The following is an 8124-nucleotide window of genomic DNA, read 5'->3' as shown; positions in this document are numbered from 1 at the left end:
CATTAAACGCCAGCTCTGTGCCCCTTTCAGGCGTTAAACGCTAGTCTGGTGCCCATTTTTGGCGTTAAACGCCCAGAATGATGCCACACAGGGCGTTTAACGCCCATTTTGCTTTTTCAGTTGTTTTTGTGGCTTCACATGATCATCAACCTACAGAAAACATAAAATAACAATAGAAAATAGATGTAATCAAATAAAATTGGGTTGCCTCCCAACAAGCGCTTTTTTAATGTCAATAGCTTGACAATGGGCTCTCATGGAGCCTCACAGATACTCAGAGTATGATGATGGCCGCCCAGCACCAAACTTAGAGTTTGAATGTGGGGGCTCTATTTGACTCTGCATTGAGAGAAACTTTTCATGCTTCCTCATTATGGTTACAGAGGGAGATCCTTGAGCTTTAAACACAAGGGAGTCCTCATTCACTTGAAGGACCAATTCTCCTCTGTCAACATCAATCACAGCTTTTGCTGTGGCTAGGAAGGGTCTGCCAAGGATGATGGATTCATCCGTACACTTCCCAGTGTCTAGGATTATGAAATCAGCAGGGATGTAGTGGCCTTTCAACCTTTACCAAGACATCCTCTACAAGTCCATAAGCCTGCTTCTTTGAATTGTCTGCCATCTCTAGTGAGATTCTTGCAGCTTGCACCTCAAGGATACCTAGTTTCTCCATCACAGAGAGTGGCATGAGGTTTATACTTGACCCCAGGTCACACAGAGCCTTCTCAAAGGTCATGGTGCCTATGGTACAAGGTATTGAGAACTTTTCAGGATCCTGTCTCTTCTAAGGTAATTTCTGCCTAGTCAAGTCATCCAGTTCTTTGGTGAGCAAGGGGGGTTCATCCTCCCAAGTCTCATTACCGAATAACTTGGCATTTAGCTTCATGATTGCTCCTAGAAACATAGCAACTTGCTCTTAAGTAACATCTTCATCCTCTTCAGAGGAAGAATATTCATCAGAGCTCATGAATGGCAGAAGTAGGTTCAGTGGAATCTCTATGGTCTCTGTATGAGCCTCTGATTTCCATGGTTCCTCATTAGGGAACTCCTTGGAGGCCAGTGGACGTCTATTGAGGTCTTCCTCAGTGGAAATCACTGCCTTTCCCTCCTCTATGCATTCGGCCATGGGGGACGTATTTATGGCCTTGCATTCTCTCTTTGGATTCTCTTCTGTATTGCTTGGGAGAGTACTAGGAGGGAGTTCAGTAACTTTCTTACTCAGCTGACCCACTTGTGCCTCCAAATTTCTAATGGAGGATCTTGTTTCAATCATGAAACTCAGTGTGGTCTTAGATAGATCAGAGACTATGGTTGCTAAGCTAGAGAGACTCTGCTCAGAATTCTCTATCTGTTGCTGAGAAGATGATGGAAAAGGCTTGCTATTGCTAAACCTATTTCTTCCACCATTATTACTGTTGAAGCCTTGTTGAGGCTTCTGTTGATCCTTCCATGAGAGATTTCGATGATTTCTCCATGAAGGATTATAGGTGTTTCCATAGGGTTCTCCCATGTAATTCACCTCTTCCATTGCTGGGTTCTTAGGATTATAAGCTTCTTCTTCAGATGAAGCTTCTTTGGTACTGCCTGTTGCTACTTGCATTCCAGACAGACTTTGAGAAATCATATTGACTTGCTGAGTAAATATTTTTTTCTGAGCCAATATGGCATTCAGAGTATCAATCTCAAGAACTCCTTTCTTCTGATTTGTCCCATTATTCAGAGGATTTCTTTCAGAAGTGTACATGAATTGGTTATTTGCAACCATTTCAATGAGTTCCTGAGCTTCTGCAGGCGTCTTCTTCAAATGAAGAGATCCTCCAACAGAGCTGTCCAATGACATCTTGGACAGTTCAGACAAACCATCATAGAAGATACCTATGATGCTCCATTCTGAAAGCATGTCAGAAGGACACCTTCTGATCAATTGCTTGTATCTTTCCCAAGCTTCATAGAGGGATTCACCTTCCTTCTATCTGAAGGTCTGGACTTCCACTCTAAGCTTACTCAACTTTTGAGGTGGAAAGAATTTGGCCAGAAAAGCACTGACCAGCTTTTCCCAAGAGTTCAGGCTTTCCTTAGGTTGTGAATCCAACCATATTCTAGCTCTGTCTCTTACAGCAAAGGGAAAAAGCATAAGCCTGTAGACCTCGGGATCAACCCCATTGGTCTTGACAGTGTTACAGATTTGCAAGAATTTAGCTAAGAACTGATGAGGATCTTCCAATAGAAGTCCGTGAAATTTGCAATTCTGTTGCATCAGAGAAACAAATTGAGGCTTAAGCTCAAAGTTGTTTGCTCCAATGGCAGGGATAAAGATGCTTCTCCCATAGAAGTCGGGAGTAGGTGTAGTAAAGTTACCAAGCACCTTCCTTGCATTGTTGACATTGTTGTTATTTTCGGCTGCCATGTCTTCTTCTTTTTTGAAAATTTCTATTAGGTCCTCTCCAGAGAGCTGTGCTTTAGCTTCTCTTAGCTTTCTCTTCAAGGTCCTTTCAGGTTCAGGATCAGCTTCAACAAGAATGCCTTTGTCTTTGTTCCTGCTCATATGAAAGAAAAGAGAACAAGAAAGTATGGAATCCTCTATGTCACAGTATAGAGATTCCTTGAGGAGTCAGAGGAAAAGAAGAAGAGAAGGAGGAGGTAGAGTGGAAAGAATTCAAACTTATATAGAGAGGGAGTCCGAATTGCACATTGAGGAGGAGTGTTACTCCCTTAAATAGAAGAATGTGAGAAGGGGGGAAGAATTTTCGAAATTAAATTTAAAAAAAATTGAATTAATTAAAAGAAATTTTGAAAATTTGGTTGATGATTTTCGAAAATTAAAATTGAGAAAAAATTGAATTAATTAAAAGAAATTGAAAATTTGGTTGATGATTTTCGAAAATTTTGAAAAAGATTTTGAAATTACAAATCAAAAAGATATGATTGAAAATCATTTTGAAAAAGATGTGGTTGAGAAGATATGATTGAGAAGATGGGGTTTTAAAAAGATATGATTGAAAGGATATGATTGAAAAATAATCTAAAAAGATTTGATTTTAAGATTAATGACTTGGCTAACAAGAATTTTAAAAGATATGATTCTAAAATTCAAATATTGAACCTTTCTTAATAAGGAAGAAATTTTTGAATCAAATCACTAATTGTTAGCAAGGATTTTCGAAAATAGTAAAAAAATGGAAAGGATTTGATTTTGAAAAGATATGATTGAAAAGATATGATTTGAAAAAGATTTGATTTTGAAAAATTATGAAAATTTGAAAAATATTTGAATTAAAAACAAAATGTTCCCTCCTGTGTTTAACGCCCAAAATACTACCTTTTTGGGCGTTTATCGCACAGCCAGGTACCCTGGCTGGCGTTTAAACGCTAGTTTTCCTTTCTTCACTGGGCATTTTGAACGCCCAGCTTTTTCTCTGTGATTCCTCTGCTGTATGTTCTGAATCTTCAATTCTCTGTATTATTGACTTGAAAAGACATAATTTTGAAATTTTTTGAATTTTTAATGATGAAAAACAACCAAAATGCAACTAATCATGGAAAACTAAGATCAAACAAACAATGCATACAAGACACCAAACTTAGAAATTTTTCAAATTAGAGACACTAACAAATTGAGAGTGTATATGAGAAACAACAAAACACACAAAACAAGAGAATTTAAAGATCAGAGCAAGGAAATCATCAAGAACAACTTGAAGAATAATGAAGAACATAATTCATACATTCGAAAAATGCAGGGAATTAAATAAAACATGCAGGACACCAAACTTAAAAAAAATTGACATTAGACTTAAACAAGAAACACAAATTATTTTTTATTTTATTGATTTTATAAATTTTTTTCTAATTTTTCGAAAATTATTTGGAAAAAGAAAATAAGGAATTCGAAATTCTTAATGAGAGTTCCAGGAATCATGGCTTACTAGCCAGCCAAGTTTCAATGAAAGCTTCGGTCCAAAACACTAGACATGGCCAATGGCCAGCCAACCTTTAGCAGATCATTACATTCAACAGCAAAATTGATAGAAAACAACAAGCTCTTGTGATGATAAGTTGAAACCTCGGTCCAAAAGATTAGACATGGCTTTACAACCAGCCAGACTTCAACAAATCATCATGAAACTCTAGAATTCATCCTTAAAGAGTTTGAAGAACAAAATAATTTATTTTGTATTTTTTTCGAAAATTAAAAGAATAACAAGCTTAAAAATAAAATAAAATTACCTAATCTGAGCAACAAGATGAACCGTTAGTTGTCCAAACTCGAACAATCCCCGGCAACAGCGCCAAAAATTTGGTGCACGAAATTGTGATCTCAACTGCGCCAACAACTTGGTATGCACGATCATAATCTCAATTCTTTTTCACAACTCCGCACAACTAACCAGCAAGTGCACTGGGTCGTCCAAGTAATAAACCTTACGTGAGTAAGGGTCGATCCCACGGAGATTGTCGGCTTGAAGCAAACTATGGTCATCTTGTAAATCTCAGTTAGGCAGATTCAAATGGTTATGAGGTTTTGATAATTAAAATATAAATAAAATATAAGATAAGATAGAAATACTTATGTAATTCATTGGTGAGAATTTCAGATAAGCGTATGGATATGCTTTGCTCCTTCTGAATCTCTACTTTGCTACTGTCTTCATCCAATCATTCATACTCCACTGTTGTCAATGGCTACCTCCCGTCCTCTCAGTGAAAATAGTCCAAATGCGCTGTCACTGCATGGCTAATCAGCTGTTGGTTCTAGATCATGTTGGAATAGGATCCATTGATCCTTTTGCGTCTGTCACTACGCCGAACACTCGCGAGTTTGAAGCTCGTCATAGTCATCCCATCCCAGATCCTACTCGGAATACCACAGACAAGGTTTAGACTTTTCGGATCTCAAGAATGGTCGCCAGTAATTCTAACCTATACCACGAAGGTTTTAATCTTAGATTAGAAACCCACGAGATACACATTCAAGCTTGTTGCATGTAGAACGGAGGTGGTTGTCAGGCACGTGTTCATAAGTGAGAATGGTGATGAGTGTCATATAATCATCACATTCATCATGTTCTTGTGTGCGAATGAATATCTTAGAACCAGAATAAGCTTGAGTTGAATAGAAAAACAATAGTACTTCGCATTAATTCATGAAGAACAACAGAGCTCCACACCTTAATCTATGGGGTGTAGAAACTCCACCGTTGAAAATACATAAGTGAAAATAGGGTAGACATGGCCGAGTGGCCAGCCTCCCATGGAGGTCTCAGAACGTAAAAGTTACATAATGTGTTCCAGAGATTCCGAGATGAAAATACAATAGCAAAAGGTCCTATTTATAATGAACTAGTAGCCTAGGGTTTACAGAAATAAGTAATTAATGCAGAAATCCACTTCCGGGCCCACTTGGTGTGTGCTTGGGCTGAGCATTGAAGCTTTCACATGTAGAGACTTTTCTTGGAGTTAAACGCCAGCTTTGGTGCCAGTTTGGGCGTTTAACTCCAGGTTTTATGCCAGTTCTGGTGTTTTGACGCCAGAATTTTTATGTTGACTTGGAACGCCGGTTTGGGCCATCAAATCTCGGGAAAAGTATGAACTATTATATATTTTTGGAAAGCCCAGGATGTCTACTTTCCAACTCAATTGAGAGAGCGCCAATGGGGCTTCTGTAGCTCTAGAAAATCCACTTCGAGTGCAGGGAGGTCAGAATCCAACAGCATCTGCAGTCCTTTTTCAGCCTCTGAATCAGATTTTGTCCCTCAATTTCAGCCAGAAAATACCTGAAATCACAAAAAAACATACAAACTCATAGTAAAGTCCAGAAATGTGAATTTTATTTAAAAACTTATAAAAATATAATAAAAACTAACTAAAACATACTAAAAACTACCTAAAAACAATGCCAAAAAGCGTATAAATTATCCGCTCATCACAACACCAAACTTAAATTGTTGCTTGTCCCCAAGAAACTAAAAATAAAATAGGATAAAAAGAAGAGAATATACTATGAATTCCAAAATATCAATGAAACTTAGCTCCAATCAGATGAGCGGGACTAGTAGCTTTTTGCCTCTTGAATAGTTTTGGCATCTCACTTTATCCATTGAAGTTCAGAATGATTGGCATCTATAGGAACTTAGAATTCAGATAGTGTTATTGATTCTCCTAGTTCGGTATATTGATTCTTGAACACAGCTACTTTATGAGTCTTGGCCGTGGCCCTAAGCACTCTGTTTTCCAATATTACCACCGGATACATACACGCCACAGACACATAACTGGGTGAACCTTTTCAGATTGTGACTCAGCTTTGCTAAAGTCCCCAATTAGAGGTGTCCAGGGTTCTTAAGCACACTCTTTTTTTGCTTTGGACCTTGACTTTAACCGATCAGTCTCGAGTTTTCACTTGACACCTTCACGCCACAAGCACATGGTTAGGGACAGCTTGGTTTAGCCGTTTAATCCAGGATTTTATTCTTTTAGGCCCTCCTATCCACTGATGCTCAAAGCCTTGGATCCTTTTTATTTTACCCTTGCCTTTTGGTTTAAAGGGCTATTGGCTTTTTCTGCTTGCTTTTTCTTTTTCTTTCTTTTTCTTTTATCATTTTGCCATTTTTTCGCAAGCTTTTCACTACTTTTTCTTGCTTCAAGAATCAATTTTATGATTTTTCAGATTATCAATAACATTTCTCCTTTTCCATCATTCTTTCAAGAGCCAACAATTTTAAAATTCATAAACAACAAATTCAAAAATATGCACTGTTCAAGCATTCATTCAGAAACAAAAAGAATTGTCACCACATCAAAATAATTAAACTAATTTCAAGGATGAATTCAAAATCATGTACTTCTTGTTCTTTTGTAATTAAAACATTTTTCATTTAAGAAAGGTGATGGATTCATAGGACATTCATAGCTTTAAGGCGTAGACACTTAGACACTATTGATCATGTAATAAGACACAAACATAAATAAAACATAAAGCATAATTTTCGAAAAACAGAAAAATAAGAACAAGGAAATTAAAGAACGGGTCCACCTTAGTGATGGTGGCTTGTTCTTCCTCTTGAAGATCTTATGGAGTGCTTGAGCTCCTCAATGTCTCTTCCTTGCCTTTGTTGCTCCTCCCTCATGACTCTTTGGTCTTCTCTAATTTCATGAAGGAGGATGGAATGCCCTTGGTGCTCCACCCTTAGTTGTCCCATATTGGAACTTAATTCTCCTAGGGAGGTGTTGATTTGTTCCCAATAATTTTGTGGAGGAAAGTGCATCCCTTGAGGCATCTCATGGATTTCATGATGAGGAATCTTGTCCATGACTGGGCTCTCTTGTTTGCTCCATCCTTTTCTTAGTGATGGGCTTGTCCTCATCAATGAGGATGTCTTCCTCTATGTCAATTCCAGCTAAATTGCAGAGGTGACAAATGAGATGAGGGAAGGCTAACCTTGCCAAAGTAGAGGACTTGTCTGCCACCTTGTAGAGTTCTAGGGATATAATCTCATGAACTTCTACTTCCTCTCCATTCATGATGCTATGGATCATGATAGCTCAGTCTATAGTAACTTCAGACCGGTTGCTAGCGGGAATGATTGAGCGTTGGATGAACTCCAACCATCCCCTAGCCACGGGCTTGAGGTCATACCTTCTTAGTTGAACCGAATTTCCTCTTGAATCTCTCTTCCATTGAGTGCCCTCTTCACAAATGTCTATGAGGACTTGGTCCAACCTTTGATCAAAGTTGACCCTTCTAGTGTATGGGTGTGCATCTCCTTGCATCATGGGCAAGTTGAATGCTAATCTTACATTTTCTGGGCTGAAATCTAAGCATTTCCCCCAGACCATTGTAAGCCAATTCTTTGAGTCCGGGTTCACACTTTGATCATGGTTCTTGGTGATCCATGTATTGGCATAGAACTCTTGAACCGTTAAGATCCCGACTTGTTGAATGGGGTTGGTGAGGATTTCCCAACCTCTTCTTCGAATCTCATGTCGGATCTCCGGATATTCACCCTTTTTGAGCTTAAAGGGGACCTCGGGGATCACCTTCTTTTTGGCCAAAACTTCATAGAAGTGGTCTTGATACACCCTTCAGATGAATCTCTCCATCTCCCATGACTCGGAGGTGGA

The sequence above is a fragment of the Arachis hypogaea genome, chromosome 20 (assembly GCF_003086295.3).
Source record: "Arachis hypogaea cultivar Tifrunner chromosome 20, arahy.Tifrunner.gnm2.J5K5, whole genome shotgun sequence".
Classification (NCBI taxonomy): domain Eukaryota; kingdom Viridiplantae; phylum Streptophyta; class Magnoliopsida; order Fabales; family Fabaceae; genus Arachis; species Arachis hypogaea.
This window is presented reverse-complemented; position numbering follows the sequence as displayed.